The sequence below is a fragment of the Anser brachyrhynchus genome, assembly GCF_964034855.1.
Source record: "Anser brachyrhynchus genome assembly, chromosome: 1".
In the NCBI taxonomy this organism is placed as follows: Eukaryota; Metazoa; Chordata; class Aves; order Anseriformes; family Anatidae; genus Anser; species Anser brachyrhynchus.
The window spans coordinates 42,250,830-42,271,739 of NC_137694.1; the positions used below are offsets into that span (position 1 = coordinate 42,250,830).

General features: G+C 36.6%; 1 protein-coding gene across 8 annotated transcripts in view; it reads left to right on the forward strand.

Moving 5' to 3' along the window:
• The window catches only part of SYT1 (synaptotagmin 1), a 357,712-nt gene that overhangs the window by 80,415 nt on the left and 256,387 nt on the right, over positions 1-20,910 (forward strand). For 4 of the 8 annotated variants that reach the window (XM_080604945.1, XM_080604951.1, XM_080604947.1 and 1 more), the window contains exon 2: positions 80-194. The exons of the other annotated variants lie outside the window; for them this stretch is intronic. The gene's annotated coding sequence lies outside the window, so the exon portion shown is untranslated. The remainder of the gene's footprint in view (positions 1-79; positions 195-20,910) is intronic. 8 annotated transcript variants of the gene reach the window in all.

A 20,910-nucleotide genomic window follows, 5' to 3' on the forward strand; every position in this document is an offset into this window, starting at 1 on the left:
AATTGTTTGTAAGCAAAGATGGAAAATACAGCTGCAGAGGTACAGGCAAATGTTTACATGGAATGTCTTTCTCTTAAAGGGAGAAAAGAAAAGGGATTTTTTCTGAGCTGTGAAGAAATTAGAAACTGACTGATAGAGCCTTCATTCGAGATTTTCCTGTGAAAAGAAAACCGTGTTGACGCCAATGATATAAGGTATTTTCAACAAACATGGATTCTTTTACCTTCTGTACCTGCTTAAATGCTTTAAGGCATGGCACTTTCCTAGAAATAAAATGGAGTTGGTAAATGACTTTAAGTAATGGCTTTTTCAGATGTAAAGTCTATTAGATCAGTGAGTGTGTAGTTCTGTGGAAATACATGATATTTGAAATTGCCATGAAAGACAGTCTATATTCATTTGTTGACTGTTCATATAGCACTTCTATTTTTTGTCTGCTCTCACCATCAACTTGCATTTTATCAAATCCCAAACTGCCATGGTTCATTATCCATAGATGATCTTGAGTAGCCTTGCATCATAAAAAAATATGCTGTGACGTCTGCCATTGTGCACCAGTATACAGATAATTTCTGAGTAAGATTTGTCTTTGATTTATCTGTTCATTAGTGTGCATTCTTACATTTTTGCATGTGAATTTCTTAAGCAACAGGAGCTGTATATACATTACTGTGGTCTTTCAGGTTGTAGATATTTCAGCTGTGTGTCTTTAGCTAACGAGTTCCATCTGAGTTAGTTTCTACAACTCAGTCTCCACTAGTAGTGACATAGCTGTTGTAGTCCAAGTCATTACATAAGCTCCTGTACCAGTGATGTAGACAGGATGCTGAAATTGTAATAATTGTAATTGTAATAATAGAGAGCAATAATGCCTAGAAACATATATATATATATATATATATATATATATATATATATACACACTAATGAAGTCTTTATTTCCTGTAAGGTAATTTCATTGATAGGAGGCTGTTATTCATTTTTGAAAGACAATAAGTGAAAATGCACAGAGCTCATAGATATTAGTAAGCAAAAGTCCTCTCCATCCCTCTAATTTACATGTCTGTTTAACTATTGTAATGGGAAATGGAACATTTTATTTTTTTTTATTTTATTTTTTTAGGGATGCTCCAAGGTGATTAGGTGCTATTGTTTTGGTAATACAACATTTGGAAATTAATTTATTATATTGCCACTGCTTAATCTAAAAATGTTTCAACAATCAACACTGAAAATTTATTACTACGCTATTTAGCTTTGTTTCAGTACTTCTTGAATTGATAACTATTTGAAGTTAACCAAAGAAGCAGTTGTTAGGAAATTGCATGGATACTTTTCTGAATATGTTATGCCTAAGCAGCATTGCTTGCTATAGCCTAGATAGCCTGTCTTCACCCAATTGCTTTGATGTTTCCTCCAGGGATGAGGAGAGTAAGAGAAACAATCTTGTTCTGTTAAGATTCCTTATAATTGCCAGGCTTGATGCAATTTCAGTGAAACATTGCACTAAAACCATCCTCTTAATAGATGAAAACAGTTGCTGTATAGTCTGAGGATATTTACAGGGCTTCCATTTGCATGTCACAGTTCCCATACCAATTAATTGTTTATACTGACGAGGGCTTCAATACTTCATTTGGGTTAGAGCTTTTTGTACTTTTTCTGTTTGTTTGTGCAGATGTTTCACAGAGAGCATGTGGAAGTGGAGATCATTCACAGGTCAAATGAAAAGCAACAACATATAAAGACAATGAAATGTCAGGGCACCTTTCAATGAAAGTTCACAAAACAAGTGAAAAGCCATAAGAAAATGCAAAGCAATATGTCCTCAAAGTAAATTGTCCCCAAGGAAAATAACTCACTTGGAAAGAATACTACTATTCTTTTGTGTTGTAAAGCAGATTGTTGTGAAACTAACTCTTGATGTATGACTTTAGCGGTGGCTGTCACTTTGCCCAAAGCCTACCTGTTATTTTTGGTAATAAAACACAGTACAGCTCTGTGCTGAATGTGGAAAAAGAGGGGAGAGAGAGATTGAAAAATTTTATTTTCTAATTCCCCAGCATCTGTTCCTGTTCCACCAAAACATGCAAATGAATTTTGATTGGGGTAGTAGTGTGTTCGTTGCAGTGATAAAATTAATTTTCATCTCAGTTCACTATCCTGCGTGTCTCAGTTACAGACAGTTTCTTCTGAGAATATGAAATACTGTCTATGAACGTGTCTGGGAGTAATTCACCAATGTTTAAATATGTTATTACAGATAACTCTAATTTAAATCAAGGCAAATTTTGGGGATCTGAATTTTCATTTGAACAATAGCTTCAAGGACTTGCATGCACATTGGACTGTCTTGTGTCCTGAGGTGGATTGCTACTAAAGAGATTATCTGCATAGACACATGAGCTACAATAGGGTTCTTAGGAATGTGAAATAGAATAAAGTTGACTATAAGGTAAATACAAAATGAAGAAGAAAATCAAAGCAAAAATTCAATAAGAATGACCCCAAGAACTTGTCAAAAAATCTATAGCAAGCACTTTAAAAAAATGCAGTAAAACCTGAGGATCTGTTACACAAATCTGAACTAGAAATGCTTCTTAATCTGTCATCCAATTCATAGAATTTCTTTGGTAACATATTATATATAGACAATTCAACAATACTGAGAAAACTACAAAGTGGGTTAAAGGGGATACTTTAATAAGCAGAGTCATGGGGAAACACCTTCTGAGACTTGTTGAGTATTAGAAAGTGTTTACTGAAACAAGAAATAATTGTAGATAGTTATGCATTACAAGGGATCTTCCTATTTAAAAAATCCATTAAAATATTAACAATATTCCTTCAAGTGTTTTAGATGTAGTTTCTCTTTCCATTTATACATATTTCTGGTCAGTTGATTTTGGTGTTATTTTGTTGCTTTTTTTTTGACTATAGTATTCTCCTATTACAGGAGCTACTACTTCCACTGTAGTTGGTTTGGCCATTCAAGAAATGTAGACTGGTGCTTGGGTCACCACTAGAGGAATCCCCACAGAGCACAGAGGAAGGCTGTAAATGATGGAGGTTCCAAACCAACTACTTTCAGTACTCTGACCCCATTTAGTGCAAAAAAACATTCTAGTTTATAGCAAAGCTCTCAAGTTTTTCTGCTTTTCTTGCCTTAGCAGTATTTTGCTTCTAGACCATTCAGGAAAACAAGAACAAGTCCTAGAATACTTGTATCACCCTCCTGCTAGTAAAACACCACTAACTATGATGGAGCATGAAGGACTACAAATAAAACTTCATTTCAATCAGTGTATTTGACTGGAGGAGAGAACTGATCAGAATTAATTTTAGGGTTTATACGTGGTATACCTCACTAAAAAGAAAGTATCTTATAAACTAATATTAAACTCTTCACAAGGTAGAGGATGTTCCCTGTGTATTCTCTAAGTTGGTTGAGGGGGGAAAAGAAAAGTTCCCAACTTATGCCTTTATATATATATATATAATTATATTACATTTCTAGATTTCATGGACAACAAAGTACTATCTACTAGAAAGATGTTCACATATTATCATGGGAGTGTTCAAGAATCAAGCACAAAAGCATTGTTCCAGTGAACACCAAAATTACAGGTGCACAAAGTTGCCACAGTTTCCAGACCTGTCTCAGAAAAGGTTGTCATAAAATAAATATTAGCACAATTCCTTTTTTTTCCCTGTATTTTTAACTTTTTTTTTTTTCTGACGTAATACTTAATTTATTTTCTGGGAGTCAACTTTCCACTGATAAATTAAAATCCCTAGGCTGTAGATGGATACATCTTGCTTTCTGTAATCGTTTCCATCTTAAAGGTAAACCTGTAAGCAACAATGAAAAATGATTTTTATATAGGTCTGTGGTGCATTAATCTATTGAAAATACAGAGAACAGTAATGAAAAATTTACTTCAGTTAATCTATTGAAATTTATTTAACTGTGTATAACCTCCTTAGTTGAAAGTAGCTTACTACCTTATACTGGCAACATAGGTTGCAATGAGATTTCTGGGTTTTGGCAATTGAGGGTAAATCAGACATACCAAATGATTTTTTTGTGGGAAAATTAAAATTTCACAAAGTAATATAGTTAAATTCTCTTCCCTATAAGGAAGAGAATGAAATTGCTGGTGTAAAAAAGGTTTCTTTCTTCCCACAGTGCTGCATTTATTGTGTTACAGTCTAAAACAGCAGCAATTATACATAGCAGTTAAATAAAATGAGAACAATCAAACAGTCAGCTCACTGAGCCAGAGGTGGTACTTGGAGTCCCTGCTGTTTCTCCCAGTCAACCTCAGCACCAGTGATGGTCAGAAAACAGACTTCATTTTCCTGCCTTTTTTTTTTTTTTTGTGGTAGGGTGGGGAGGGGAGTTGGCAGGGGGGAACATGATTTTTCCTTACTTTTTGGCAGGCAGAAAAGAAACTAAAAACACGGGGGGGGGGGGGGGGGGGGGGGGAGATTTATGGGGAAATAATATATCTACAAGTGTACTTTATAGTATACTTTATACCTGGGAAGAATATTACCATTTTTAACTGTCTGGATAGAAGGTCCACCGGATTCCTACAGGAAGAAGCTTGCAGAAATCAGAATCACTTGGAATTTGTATTGTAACAAGAATTGTAACAGTAATTTCTTGCAAGATTCCAGTGGAAAGAAAAAAACATACATAGAGCAAAATAAATGGATATGTGGATAGGATTTTTTTTTTCATACAGCAAAGTACGTTCCATATAACTACTGCAGGAGGTCACACATTTTTTGAAATAATTGATTCTGTCAGTGGTCAGAAAGAAGATACAAGATTAGGTAGATCATAAGTTTAATGTGGTTCAGAAAGTCCTCAGGTCTTATCACAGGTCTGGTCAAACAATACAGATAAAATTTTGTGACAAATTAGCTAAAAAAAAAAATCAACAGGATATATCTGCCCAGCTTTACATCTGAATAAATCAGGACAGACATTTTAAGAAAATCCAGTGTAAAAGTAGGGTAACAACTATGGTCCAAGTCTATAAAGGGCAAATATTTTCTGAGGTACATTGGAGTCACGACCTTGGAAAAGACCGAGGTTATAGTTTTACGATCCTCTAAAACTGCACTTTTGCTGGAAATGATGTTTTTTGTTCCAGCACTAAACATTAACAGAGTAGTTTTCAGCCGGATCAGCCTTACTGCTGACACACAAGGAGTAGTGCGGTGATGTGTGGGAAGTAGGGCGGGATCTCATCTGTTTTGGCAGCAGCAAAACCTTAAATATGTTTAAGCAGCTCCTGAAAGCACTCCAGAACTCTGAGCCTTCACAGAAGAAGGATGGGGGAAATGTGTCCAGACACCACCATTTACCTTCCGTGTAGCAAATGACAGTCACGTCACAAGCATGCTTAGCATTTTAATGAATAATGAACTCCATTTGCTTTCCTATAATTGGACTAATTTTTACCCAAATTAGTAAAATCAGTTCCCAAGCTTGATCCCCAAGTGTAGTGGGCTGATCTTGGTTGAATGTCAGACACCCACTCAGCCGTTCTCTCACTCCACCTCAGCAGCAGGACAGGAGAGAAGATAAGATGGAAAAGCTCATAGGGTGAGATGAAGTCAGTGACCAATTTAATTTATTGCTGATTAAAATAGATTTGGATGGTGGGAAACAAACAAAAACAACCCACCACCACCAAGCCTCCACCCAACGTTTTTTTCTCATGCTCACCTTCATTCCTTCACTCCCAACTCCTGCACCTCCTCGCCTCCATGTGGCCCCAAGCCTCCTTAATCACTGAACTTGGTGTCTGCAGGGGTGTTTCTCTCACTTTTTTTCCTCAATCCTCTCTACTGTCTGGGATTTTTGCCCTTTCCCAATCCATTTTCCTTTAGGTGCCCCAGGGTGGCTGCTGGGCCCGGCCAAGCCCTGTGGTGGGGCCATTGGAACCGGCTGTGTCCATCATGTGCCCTTGCAGCCCCCTGACAGTGCCAGCGCACCCGCACGTAGTACCACAAGGCTCCCCTCAAACATTTTAAGCAGTGAATGAAAGCAAAGGTAATTTTCTCAGGATACTCATGAAAACTTTTTTTTTTTTTAACTAAACTTTGATACTTTGAAAATTTTTTAATAATGTGATCACCCAGACACCTATTTTCAGTTAGTGTAACAATACTGATTGCAAGGGAACTCATCTTTCTAAATGCTTTTGTAAGTACAAACCAAATAAATCCCATGATATATTTTAAGAAAATATTCTTTATTTTCAGCAGGGTTGTGCTTATGCTAGATACAAAGTTGTGTTTGTGTTTAATGTATTACGGATATTAAGTATGTCTGAAAATCTGTGCTGAAAATGCAAACTAGTAGGTTATTCATTTTTGCCACAATACAATTTGTGGACCATATATCACACTAAACATTGAACACATTAAACAGATCACATTAAACAGATCACGTTGTGACAAAATTTTGCCTGTAAGCTTTCACATATGGCACTGAAAAAAAATATTTTCCTTCCTCTAAAATATTCAGAAATGCTTGCAATCTCTATTAGATTGAATCCAAAATTTATATGTCCAGGATGTGTTAGAAGCGAAAAAGAGACATCAGTGCCAGAGAACAGGCAAACCCCTCAGAGCTCGCCAGAGGCACTCACGAGATGTAGCAGGCAGCTGGCCAGGTCTCTGCTCTGGGCTGGGAAGGTCTGCCATATCCCTTCTGGTGCCCACCTCTCCTCTTGTTGCTGTGTGTTCTCCAGACCACGGGGTAGGAAACTGACCTGAGATGAAGTTCAACCTCTGCTGTTCTCCCAGAACTTCTTTGATAAACTGGGTGAACATCGATTCCCACTTTATTATTTATAATTGATGTCTTGTGGGATCAGAAATGTGATGGCCCAACCAAAGCAGTGCATCGTCCTTTATAGCATGACATACTGTTTAGAACTGTTTGTACAAACAACTAGTTTATTTTGTTCTCACATTAAAAAAAGATACAATATGAAACTTTGTCTATTTTTAAAATACAAATTCTTATCTGTGCCTGACAGATCACATCACTATGAGAGGTCCAAAATTGGTGGTTCTCTGTTAAATTTAATTATCTGGCACTTTCCAACAACAGCTTGTCTACTACTGCCATGTAGAATTTCATTTTGTTCAAACATCTTTTGTGTGTATGTCTCCTTGATATTGATAACAGTGGCTCATGGTAACGCTTATCTCCTTTTGATTCTGAAAATGTAATAAAGAAGGAAAATACAAAGTAATGGCTACATGCATTAGTTAAGCAGACATCCATCAAGGCTTGCATGAGACTTAGCTTTTCAGATATCTCAGGAAACAGAGATCATAAAAGCAGCATTAGGATGGCAAACGTGTGCACAAAACCAAATAAATCACTGTCTAAACAAGGATTGAGCCAAGACAGATCCTTCTTATTCATTCATGGGACTATTTGTCCCATTTTTCCAGACAGTCTTTTGAATAAATTGTTAATTACTAATCAACATAGTCATCTCTCTTCATAGGTACAGTAATTGGACTGTATGTAAGGTATGTAAGACTTGAGTCCATTCCACAAACTCTGGAGGATGTGACAGCGACAGAAAGCCAGTACAAAGAGGGAACATACTCTATATAATCTATTTTTTACAGATAAGAGTGGTCAGATGAAAAAAAATATAGGATTGCAAACACAGAACTTGATCTTGTTTGTACAACAGCCCTATCATTAAAGAACTGTGGGTATAAATAAAGCAACTGTAGACATAACTCTTGCTTTAGAGTTTCTAATGTAAATGTTTGAAACTACTGGATACTTTTATGTCGGATGTGTTTAAATACATGACTTTGGTCTGTGAGATACTTGTGGATAATGAAATAAACAATAACTGCCTGGTGTACTTGCAATTACATATGGGGAGTATTTGGGGTAAGACTTACACATATAGAAAAATACGAGATTTGGGTGGGTTTTATGTTCCAATATATGCAGAGTTTCATTTGTCCAATAACTTCTGATTTTTTCTGACATAGAAAAGCCACTGTGCACATATCAAATGTACAGTGCACTCTGCATGATGTCTCTCAGTTGTCTAAGCCTCCTTGGCTCAGTAGTTCCACACTTTCCATGACGGTAGCTGTGGCAGCCAGAAGATCTACCTCTCTGGACTGTCCTTCAGAGAACAATTTAGGCACCTAATAGTGAAGATTTTGAAAAATGTAAGTTATGTTTGTTTTGTTTCGAAAAAGTAAAAGTACAATGTCAGTTGATAAAATACTATAGTTTTGAATCAGAAAAAAAATGTTAATTATTTGAGAGAAAAAAATTAGTGAAAACAGTAGGTCTGGCATTGGGATTATAGAAGAATCACCAAAATATTTTTAACTTATTTTTTGTTCTGTGTCCAATCCAAGCCAGCCAAAAGAAATTGAGCTTACAGTGTTTGTTTTTCAAATTTTAAGGTATTTATGATCAGGGCTTCTCAAAATAGGAATTATCTAAATCATGTAATTTAAAAAGTTACTCTTTAGTGCATCAGAAATCATGTCCATTTTCATTTTAAAAGCCTTCATTATAAGATCACATAATTGCAGAAAAACATACTACAAAGAGATAACACTTTAGGCTAGAATGGAATTGATAAAACTTAAAATCATTTCTGAGGTTGTTGAAATCATGTTACAAACCATGGAAGAAGACTTACTCTGCATGGTATATTAGATAGTCCATAAAATACAGATATATTTGTTTATTTAGAAGCCACAATATCTTTTGTTTGAGCATGTCTTTATTGATTTTACAGTGCTATATGTGCAGAGTGGTCTTATTACAGGGTTTTGACTTTGTAGCTCCTGGCCTCGGTAGCTAGATTCAATACTGACTGAAGATTGTATGGAGAGAACTGTATGCTTCCTTAGCAGGACATCTAATCTGAACAGAAGAACAGTGTCAATCTGCTCTATATTGTGAGGAAAACTAAAAATATTTTTGGCTTTCTTTTAGGCTGTTGATAGGCTTTGATAGATGCAATAAACAAGTTTAAGCTGTGCTGCGTGCCACAGAAGAGTCTGTTCAAGAGTGTGGTGCAGCCTGTGTTTCAGGAGAAGCAGAGAGAGAAACTGTTTTTTTCTGAGTTCATCACATTTAAGAGCTTGTATAAAGGAAAAAGGAAGGTGGGTACAGCTCTGGGAAAACCATACCCTTGATAAACTAGTCACAGGTGAGGAAGATGCATACCCAGTGATCAGAGATAATATATTTTCACTAGACAGAGGAAACTCATATTAAGTATCTAAGGCTTTTAGCATTTCTGTTCCCATACCAGGTCCAACGTGTGCGGTGGCTTCCAATTGGGTGGTAATGTCAACAGGGGATTTCCTGGCCAAAGCACATGAGGTAGTGCAGCTTGTACTAAACTCAAAAAACTTGGCAGCAAACAAATGTCACTCTCCAACTATCTACCCCCAGATAGTGGTGTCCAGGAGAGGACACATCATATACGCTGTACAGTGTATATGTACAAGGGGGACAATCATGGTCATCTGGTATATTGGTTTTTGCATGTAAGGTTTAAAGTGTACTGAAATAGTACTAAAAAAAAAAAATAGGGAGCAGGTGGAGACAGGAGAGAGCTTCCATCTTGTCATCTTGGTCCATCTCCTCTGTATTAGGAACAGATGACTGCAGTGAAGTGGGATTCCTTTCCATTCTACAAACCTGAATATGGTATAAAACAAAAATAGCAAATTTATGGAGAAATTATAAATGTAGAAATAGGGAATGTAGCTCTACTTTTCAGAGACAGAAGAAGAGATACATGACAGTATGTGGGCATCCTTAGAATATGAGATTAGTTTTGGCAGTAAAGGTGCAAGGTACCCTTACTGTATTTTGTGAGAGACAGCTGTTATTACTTTTATTTGACAGGAGAACTCTAACCTGCATCAGTTAGTGTCCTTGTACTGCAGGAAATAGCAACCGTTAAATAAGATTGACAAATTGTTTCAGGACAAACTATTTATAAAATGAAGGGTGTTGGCTGCAAAATTTCATTCCGCTGCTGCAAATACATAATTCATATACGAGGGTATGCCTGACATATTTGTAAGCTCAGAAATCACTTAGCAAATAAATAGTTGTTTACCCCACAGTAATGTACAAATATAAAAAATGTATCTTCTCTTTTTAATCTCTCTGCTGCTGTGCATTCTGCTACTTTTTCCACCAGCAACCAATCTGTTAATTCTGTATTAATACATTCCCTTTATTCCCTGTGTTCTTGAGTGGATAATGTTACATAGTAGGTATGAGAAACTTATATTCATGTGTGCAGCTGTGTGCGTATAATGCAGGCTTATGCTTATGGCTGCTCAGGCATGTTTGTTCTTGAGCAGCATGAGGAAGTTGGATAGAAAATGCTAAGCTGCCAGTTTCTCAGTCTGTTTGGTTTCTGCAAGTCAGCTGCTTCTGTTACTAATCAGTACATTTCTTGTCAATGGGAAGGACATAAAAGAGGTACAGGTGCCTGGGTGGCAATTTTCTATACAACTTGTGTCTGGTGGTATTCTTTTGAATCTGTAAATTCCTCGGTCGGGTGTTTCCTGAATTACAAAGTTTTTACAGGATGGGAGGATGCCTCACTCATATATAAGTAATTTTGAGTGGAATATACGAGTTCTTTTTTCTCTTCAAAAAAGGTTATCAGTTACTCGATATTTTGCATAGGCATCACAGCCAAGCCTTCTGATCAACCATGAGGTTTACAGATAGGGATATGTTTCTACAAATTAGTAGCATAAAAGCATCCTAAATGAGCTTTCTTAATCAAACCCAAGGGTGGTATACAGATCTCTTGAAAGAATGACACCTTGAAATACACATTGTATCCCACCTGAGAGTTGTTGAGCCAACTTTTGCATGTTTGGCTATATTGATTTCAGTGGGCCAATTTTTGGATTAAGATGCTAGCCAAACATGCTAGTCACTGTCAGCAGCTAATGAACTCAGTGCATGGCTAGGGCTAGCAATAAATCTGAATCTAGTTAAAATTACAACATGATATTCATTAGCTTCAGCAAGGGTAATTTCTGAGATAAAGTGTTGCTATCATCCAAGATGTTAAATAAGCAGTTGGACTAAGCAGGTGGTGGGCAGAGATCAATGACTTTCTATTAAACAATAGGTAATTTCTCAGTGGGAAATAACTCACATTCCCCAAAAGGGTCACATACCAAATTTCTTATGCTTGTTTATAGTTGTAAGAAATTTGCCAGTGAAGTATGTGAACTCTATAAACATGAAGAGGCAGAAAACAATACAGACTTCTTGAAGGGTGCCCTTATTTGATCTTATTTGTTCTATTTATCCATCATATCTGAAAAGTTGTGGCAATCAGGTGAAGTTCCCACTGACTGGAAGAGGGGAAACATAACCCCTATTTTTAAAAAGGGAAAAAAGGAAGACCCAGGGAACTACAGGCCAGTCAGTCTCTCCTCTGTGCCCAGCAAGATCATGAAGCAGATCCTCCTGGAAACTATGCTAAGGCACATGGAAAATAAGGAGGTGATTGGTGACAGCCAGTGTGGCTTCGCTAAGGGCAGATCATGCATGACAAATCTCATGGCCTTCTACAACAGGGTTACAGCATTGGTGGAGAGGGGAAGAGCAAATGACATCATCTGCTTGGTCTTGTGCAAACCATTTGGCACTGTCCCACATGATATCTTTGTCTCTAAATTGGAGAGCCATGGATGGATGGACCACTCGGTGTGTAAGGAATTTTAATTGGCTGGATGGTCATACTCAAAGACTTGCAGTCAATGGCTCAGTGTCCAGGTGGAGATCAGTACCAAGTGGTTTTCCTCAGGAGCCAGTATTGAGACCAGTGCTGTGTAACACCTTTGTCAGTGACATGGACGGTGGCATCGAGTGCATCCCCAGCAAGTTTGCCGATGCTGCCAAGCTGTGTGATGCAGTCGACACGCAGAAGAGAAGGGATGCCGTCCAGAGGGACCTGGGCAGGCTGAGAGGTGGGGCTGTGCGAACCTCATGAGGTTCAACAAGGCTAAGTGCAAGGTCCTGCACCTGGGCTGGGTCAGTCCCAAGCACAAATACAGGCTGGGTGGGGAATGGATTGAGAGCAGCGCTGAGGAGAAGGACCTGGGGGTGTTGATTGATGAGAAACTCGATATGAGCCAGCAATGTGTGCCTGCAGCTCAGAAAGGCAACTGTGTCCTGGGCTGCATCAAAAGCAGTGTGGCCAGCAGCGTGAGGGAGGTTATTCTCCCCCTCTGCTCTGCTCTCGTGAGACCCCACCTGGAGCCCTGCATTCAGCTCTGGGGAACTCAGCACAAGAAGGACACAGAAATATTAGGACGAGTCCAGAGGAGGGCCAGAAAGATGATCAAGGGGCTGGAGCACCTCTCCAATAGGGACAAGCTGAGAGAGCTGGGGTTGTTCAGCCTAGAGAAGAGAAGAGAAGGCTCCAAGGAGACCTTATAGCAGCCTTCCTGTACCTAAAGGGGGCCTTCAGGAAAGCTTGGGAGGGACTCTGTCAGGGAATGTAGTGATGAGGCAAGGGGTTAAGGCTTTAATCTAAAAGGGGGTAGATTTAGATTGGATATAAGGAAAAAAATCTTCCCTGTGAGGGTGGTGAGGTACTGGCATAGGTTGCCCAGAGAAGCGGTGGATACCCCATCCCTGGAAGTGCCCAAGGGCAGGCTGGATGGGGCTTTGAGCAACCTGACCTGGTGGAAGGTATCCCTGCCCATGTCAGGGGGGTTGGAATTAGATGGTCTTTAAGGTCCCCTCCAACCCAAACCATTCTGTGATTCTGGTATTACCTCAAGCCTTCATTGTGCATGGCAGTGCATGCACACAAGGACAGGACAGTAACAGTTTTACAATGAGGTTCACTGCTAATTTATTTATATGCTGAATGTTTCCCAATACTACAGGATTTCTCTTTTGTACTGCTTTTAAATACCACCCTTACAAATTACATTAATCTATGGAAGTATTGGCTTCTTCATATATTTGTTTGCTTACATAGAATTTTGTGGAAAATGGGTGTGATATTTAGAGATAAAGATGGGCATTTGGATAAATTATTCAGCCTGCTTTTTAGATTAAATCTTCTACAGTATGTTTTATAAATTTTGGAAGAAAACTGTTACTTTTGCTTTTCATTTAGCTATTTCATATCATAACCTGTTTCAGATTAAAAGCAGAAGTGTCAAACACTCTTAGAAGTTTGCTCTCCCAACATTCCAGTTTAGTTTCAGTTTAGTTGTCTCATGCTTTATTTTTTATTTTATTTTATTTATTTACTTACCTGAAGCTTAATTGCTCAGTTCCTAAAGTTCTTCTTGGACTAATACCCTATTTTCATTTTGAGGTCTGACGGTCCTAACAGTGGATGGAAGTGAGTTGACTTGAGGAGGGATGAGTTTGTGTCCTCACCCTTGAGGAAGTCATGTCCAGCCAGTTCATTTGACTTAGTTGGTCTTTGGGTCACTGCAATACATCAGTGTTACAAACTGGTGGGCAGGAGCTGGCCAATGATCCCATCACTTGTCTGTGCCTGGAACTTAGCAAAAACTACCCGAAGAGCAAGGGCAGAAGGCTGGAGGTGATTATACCTTCTGCCATCCACTTTTCCTATCTATCCAGCACAAGTATGTGAAACTGGGTAAGACTTCTCTATCTTTAAACATGAATGGTCAGTTACATCTGTAAACATCTCTGTCATGATTTGTTATCTTGCACCTACCCAACCTGGTGATTTACAGAAAGCAGCAAAAATAACAGGATATGAATGAGGGGGTAAGAAAAAATAATTATAATGGGTAACAAATAATAATAGATAAATAGTGGAGCAGCTTATTTTATCAATATAATTTTTTCTTTCCCTGTGTTTTTTAACAGATTTTTATTCTGTTTTAAAAACTGTAAGAATATTTAATTTGTGTTGATTAAGATGGGTAGGATAAGCCAACAGGTTAGCATTAGAAAAACTCAACATCATGTAATTTTTCTTTAAATCTTCTCCTTTAATGTCATGCTTAATGAAAGAATTTACATGTTAACAATTCCAAGCACAGCAGAAATTTTCCAAATTATTATTTAATAAATCTTGTATATACAGTGTCTGTTATGCAACAAAAATGCTAAATTAAAAACACTTTCAAATAGTTTCACTCTAGATGTGAATTTGGGAAGAAATTTTATGGAAGCGTTCAGTTTTGTAAGGGAATAAAACATGTCAGAGCAGTGTCCCAGTAGGTTAGTTGGAGTTGTAATTTAAAACTTGCCATGCCATATGCTTTCTACTCATTCTTCATAATTTACTTTCATGAATAACTTACTCTGTCTTGCAGGTATGGTTTTGGATAGCAATATGTTTCTAGCTTCAAGATGAAGGATTGAGTATGCTGCATCTGACTCAATGAGTAAAATCTATCTATGCCTATTCTTGAAAATATGTTTAGAATAATCTTTTTAGTACCTTCTTTGTTTGGTGATCTTGAAAGTATGTGACTTGAGCATCAACTTCAATATTTAGGTGACTATACTGTAAACAATCTGATTCTCTATTTATTGAATTGCCCTGAACTTTTGTCTCCACCTTATTCAGTTAATATTCCATGTCAATATTGGCAGTGCATGTATTAAAGCCTTGCTAAACACTACATGTATTTGATGATCACAATGTCTTTGCTGCTAAATTCTTATCGGAATCACAGAAGAATGTCCTTTGCCCATCCTAAGAAATATGAAGGCAGTAATAACAGTAATTAAAGTTCTTTCTAAATTATTAGCTTGTTCATTAAAATCATGTTTGCGGATATGTGTGTATATATTGAATACCTCTACAGTTACATTTTTTCTGTCTTGCAGGAAAGGTATGTGTGTGTACATTATGTATATGCATAGATTTTTCAACCTGATCACATGTATATGTGTGTGTGAGTATATGTATAGGCATGTGGTAATGTTTAGCAGTCTGTTGATTATGTGGAGATAAATGTGGATTCAGAGATCATTCCTGAGATTATATTAAAATTTTTCTATGTTGCAAGCACAGCCATAATATATCACATGCCATATTTGAAGAGTCAATAATACAGAAAATAAGTAGTTCTTCATATTTATGGTGAATTTCAAAACAAGTTCAGCAACAGGAATATCTACTTCAAATAAGTGAAATAAAAATGCTTTACATCATATTATAGGAACTCAATTTTCTCTTGGGTAGGCTTCACAACATTAAATATAGATGGTGGTAGGCTATCTAATATGGTGCTAGCATTCAAAGTACATTTAATTTTAGACTGTAAATGTTAAACTACCTTTTTAAAGTTTGAAGTTGAGGTTCCTTCACCTAGTCTAGCTACTAATCAGCTATTGAATTTACATTTGACAAAAAAGTAAACATGTCAAATATGAATCCAATAATGTATCGTTAATTAAGACCTCTGTGAAGTAAAAAATATTTCACGTAACTTTGTTCTTTTTAATACTCTAATTTTCTTTGTTGTGGCATGAGATTTGTTTAGATTTTTATTAGCAGAAAGCTCAGGAATATTTTCAATGGGTGGGGAACAAGAAAGAGGCAATAGTCTTGTATATACTGAGAGTTCCAGCCTCAAAAAAATATTTTACAGTTAGAAATGACTTTTCACGTACTGCATAGAGCCAATGTTTTGGCAGAAGACTACAACCTAGTACGAAAAAAAGAATAGCAGACAAAATATATTACAAGGTTTGTGTATACAGAAGAATTAGGAAGTGTTAACTAATGCATAGATATCACCTGATCCCTAGTGGTATAGTTTGTCACACTTGTACATCACTCACTTTTAAAAGCATTTTTCTTAATTCTTGCTCTAACAGGTGATATTTCTTGTTAGCAGTGCTTCTCATAGGAATGTATTTCTAATCTCATTCAGTTTTTCTTTCTTATTTGTATTAATAATCTTAGTTGATGATCTGAAGATAAGACCAAGTTTGTTTTTCTTTACTCTTCCTCTTGTGTATTTTTTTCCTTTCACTTTAACTGACTGTGGTTAATTTTTAATTTGAGGTACCAACACCTCTGTCTCTGTTAATGTGTGCCAGCTTTTGATGTAAGGTTACGAAACATAAGACTGTGTCCAAAAATAAAGCTTTTCAAGTCTCCTCCACACTTTTTTTTTCTGTACGGACAAAATTTCAGTCTCTATTTTCTCTTTGTATGGTAAACCTTTACTCACCTTCCTTATTTTTGAGTATGTATGAAATACCTAAATACGTTCCAGAACAAGCAGATGTAAAAATGCCCACAAATTACTTCAGGCTAGTGTTAGAAGGTTGCTTGCTATTAGTATGATGGGAATAGTCTTCTATTGTCACCAAAAGACTCACATTGGAGCATCATTAGCTTATGAGTGGAATTTCCTATTGAGGTAGGAACAGGCTAGTTACCAGTTACATCCGCCCAGCTGGTGCCTTCCAGATGCCGTGTATTCAGATTCATAGTGTATAAGAACCCTCAGTAGATGCAAGACAATATTGGCTCTTTCTTGCTTCCCACTCACTGAAAACAGTCTCTGGTTTCAGATCTTGCAGCTAAACGATGCACTTAGAAGTCTATGGGAAATGTTTCCTTTATGGTTTTATTTTTCATTACTATACAGTGGTGCAGTAGAAATTGAGCTTAGAGTTAAGAGTTTGTGATTCACAAAATGGATTATTTATGGATATGTTGGGACCTGATAAAGATCGCATTGTTTGGGAGCAGCTTGAAAGAAGTTTTAAAATCAAGAACTAAAAGACATATGATTATTTTGATAAGCCTGTTTTTGTTGAGTGAGTAAGAAACAAGATCTGAAGAACAGATCAGGAGAGGCTTGTGAAAGGTGAGCAAGAGTTGAGGAGAAAGGCAAGATTATAAGTACCAAGAAAGAAAGGATTTAGAGAAGGCAAAGTTGTTCTGGAGTAGGCATAGTAAGTTGCAGCTGTTAACAGGCCATTTAAAGCAATACGTTGGAAAGAAAGTCAAACGTGTAACACAGAATGGTCTGGTTGTGGAGAAGGGGTGAGCCATTGACCCAAATTATAGCTGAATCCACATAATGTTTGCCAGAGAGATTAAAAAGTGGGAAAGTACAGTACGATAGAGAAAGAGAAACTGTAAGGCAAAAGTTAGGTGAGTGAATGCTAAGCCACAGGATGACAGATTCTGTAAAAGATGTTAAGAAAAAGAGTGTAAACAGCAATATGAAATGATCTAGAAATGTTAAGGTAGCGGGATTTAAGACATGTCTAAGAACTGATCAGTATAGTAGAAAACACTGGTAAGGAAAGATGAACACATGCATTTTATAAGGAACCTTTAAAACTATGTTTAAAAATTGTTCAGAAAGGTAAGGGATGAAAATAGGACTGTGAAATGGATAGTAAAATGTCAGGTGGAGTCGAAAGTCCTTTAATTTGCAATGCCTATGGAACAGCAAACAGAATTAGATATTATTGAAATAGAATGGAGTAGGAGCAAGAAATAGAGTCAGTATGACAAGAATGATAGCGTCACAAACAATAAGTAATAGAGCAAGAGGAAGACGCTTTAGTTAGTAAACACACAAAAAAAAAAAGGTAAAGGAGAGAAGAAATAAGTCTAAGCCCATTGGATTTTCTTCCCATTAAAAGCGTGAGATCCTGAACAAGTTAGAAAAAGAGATATTACAGTAACAGGTCCTGCTTTCAGCCATGAAATACCAAACAAATGTGTATGTTGTGTTGTTAAAATTTCAGGCAGGAAAACTCTGCTTAGACAAACAATCCCAATTGCTCTGACTATATACTAGCAGATGTGAAAGGTGAGGAAAATATACAGATTCACGAACTCCATCCAGTTGCCTTTATAGATTTATACGCAGCCAGTTTACCAGCTGGCAAACAGTGATATTGAAATTGAAGCAACCGTCAATCCTCTTAACAATTTTTTTCACTACCTTCATATGTTCCAGTGCTTCCTGTACAACTTAGAGACATATGATCTCCCCTTCTTTGGGTGTATTACTTCCTTTTCTATCTTCCTATCCTATCCTTATTTTTCATTCTGCTGCACTTATAATCTATGCAGTACTATTTAAGGTTCACCAGTACCTGCTATGACCATTTCACCCTTTTAAATACTGAACAGATTCAGAACTCTTGAAGTCTTTCACCATAACATAACCTTTGGATTTCCAGATAAGCTCTCCAGGCCCTCTCTGTTAAAGAATTTGAATGTCCTTCACTTTAGTATCCTGAACTGTTAACAGCACTTCAAGATTGGTATATAGCATATGTCTGTAGCTTGCATTTTGGAGTTGTTCAGTCTTTTTTTTTCCTTTTTTTTAATTACCATTTCTGGTCAAAAAAGGCAGTTTCCAACTTCTTGTTTTAGATTCTGATAAACAGATATTTCTACTTCTCTTTGCCTCAACAGCAGTGTTTTCTGACTGACTCTAGTAGCGAATTCAGCTACTAGTCCAAGTAATCCATTTTAGCTTAAATAAATAGAACATTTATTTAATTTATTTATTATTATTAACATTTATTTATTTATTTAAATGGAACAGCTAACAGGGCAAAAGTTAGCAAAAGATACCTTGGTCGTCTTTACAGTTTGAGCTTAGAAGCCAGCCTGATAATCATCAGTTACAGTAGGTCTTAAAAATACATGACTTTCTTATTACCTGCTAAATGAATATGCTTTTAGAATAAGTTTGTCTTCAGAGAGATAAGTGTTTTGAGCATGTAGAAAAGTAGCTTGCATGTCAAAGGCTGAACAGTTTGGTTGTCTACAGATGTTTCTTTTGCAATCAGTGTATTTATTTTTTGTTATTAGCTAGATAATAGCTCATAATTTACTGACATAAATTTTAGTTGAGTTCATCAGATTTCCTTTTAATAGCTGCTACTATATCCTTCTGTCTTATGAGTATTTCAACTCATACACATTCTCCCACCCTGCACAATAAACAAGATTCTTCTATTAAGTTTGATTCTCTCTTGAATGCTGTCTATTGGAAGATTGCCTTGATCACATTTTTGCCGTTGAAGAGGTAAATGACTAAGTCACTTTTATCTGCTTTATGGAAAGCTCAAACGCAGAGACTAAGCCTTTAAAATAATATATACAGGTATTGCAAAGATTAAAACCCAGAGAAGTTAGATATAGCCTCTGACATGAGGATTTTATTTAATGGAATCATTATTTCTCTTGATTTATAAGTAATCCCCTTGCATATGCACCCTAAGGCTGTAGTAGCCTTTACAAACAGCTGTTACACATGACTCTGTACATGTGACCACCAGTGCTTTTTACCATGTTACTTGAATGCAGGTCTATGGTGGTCTTGGTTTACTTTCACCAGATAAATAGCACTTACTACATGAAATTTCACACTACTGTCCTCTGTCCATATTCCTATCCTGCTTCCCCACTTTGGCAGTATTTTCTTTATTAAATTCTTCTCATATGCAAATCATATTCACAAAGTTTATGTAATTAATTTCAGCCCATTCTAACATTAATGTGAATGATAAATAAAATTGGGTTAGAATATTAGTAAAACCCAAGGCTCTGTTAAGGGGGAGCGGGTTGTCAGCTGTTAACTTCACATGGTTTGTGGGGAAAATCATCCGAACAGGAGGAACAGCAGCATGTTTAGTAACTTTTTTCTTTTCTTTAAAACTTTTCCTGATTTTAATTGTGTTCTGAATAAAATATCCTAAGTAAAGTTTTCCCTTCAGCATGTTAGCTACTCAAGTATTGTTAGTATTGTTCTTGCACTAGTTTGACTGATACCATTTTCAAACACATTTAATGCTTAGCATTAGGCAGCTGTATATAAGCTCTGTGCTAATATCTGTGATGGTAAACATACACATTACTGATTCTAAGGGAAACTTTTAAATGGAGTTAAAACTGTGGTTTGGGGTTTAAATTTGTTCTTTTTTTTTTTTTAAATAATATATCTGTCTTACAAGCAGCACATTCTGTATTTGAACAGCTGTGATTTTCAGCTGGGTATCTTTTGTGCTGTTTGTAATTACAATGCTGTGCAAAATGGCTATTCTGTTTAATCTTGATATATGAGGGCTACTTTTAAAGTAAATAGGCAGGTTTTTCAAAATCAGAATCAATTTAAATATTAGCCAACAACAACAGTGATGGAAACATAGGCTTGTGACAGAGTCATGTATTCAAAGTAAAAACTACTTTTCTAAAATTAATGAGTACTTGAATAGGTGCATTAGTCTTTGCTAGTGTGACTAGATTTTGAATTGAAAATATTGCTCACTGGAAAAAGGGAGTGTAAAACCTTGTCTTTTGCTTATTCTGAGTTATTTTCCTTGATGGCAGCTTTTGCAATTGATTCTCAAGTTTTATATGTGAGCATGTGCTTGGTATTTTAAAGTCAATAGTCACAAGCAAAAGCTGCTACTTCTCTAACTCTATGGAAGCATAATCAATAACTGCCAAACTTCTGTTTGTCTAGTAGCTTTCTTAGCTTTCTTTTATTTTTCCACTGATTCCACTGAGGAAAACCAAAAACAAAGAATTACTTTCTTTTTTTCAGAAATAGGGAAATATATGCAACCTCTCCCCTTACCCTGTTCAGAAATTCTTTTCCTTTTGTAATATATCTCAACCTTTTCACTTTTCTCTGCTCTCCTTTGCAACTTAGTGCCATGCTGCTATCTGTTAACTTCTAAATTCCTGAGCTAAACTGTTTCTTCCTGGTCTAGATAGCTTTCACTTGTTCCCTTGCAATTTGGCTTCTACTACTTCTATTCCTAAATCTTAAGACCCTAGAGAAGGACTTCTGCATTCATCCTTTGAAATGTTCCTCAAGTTT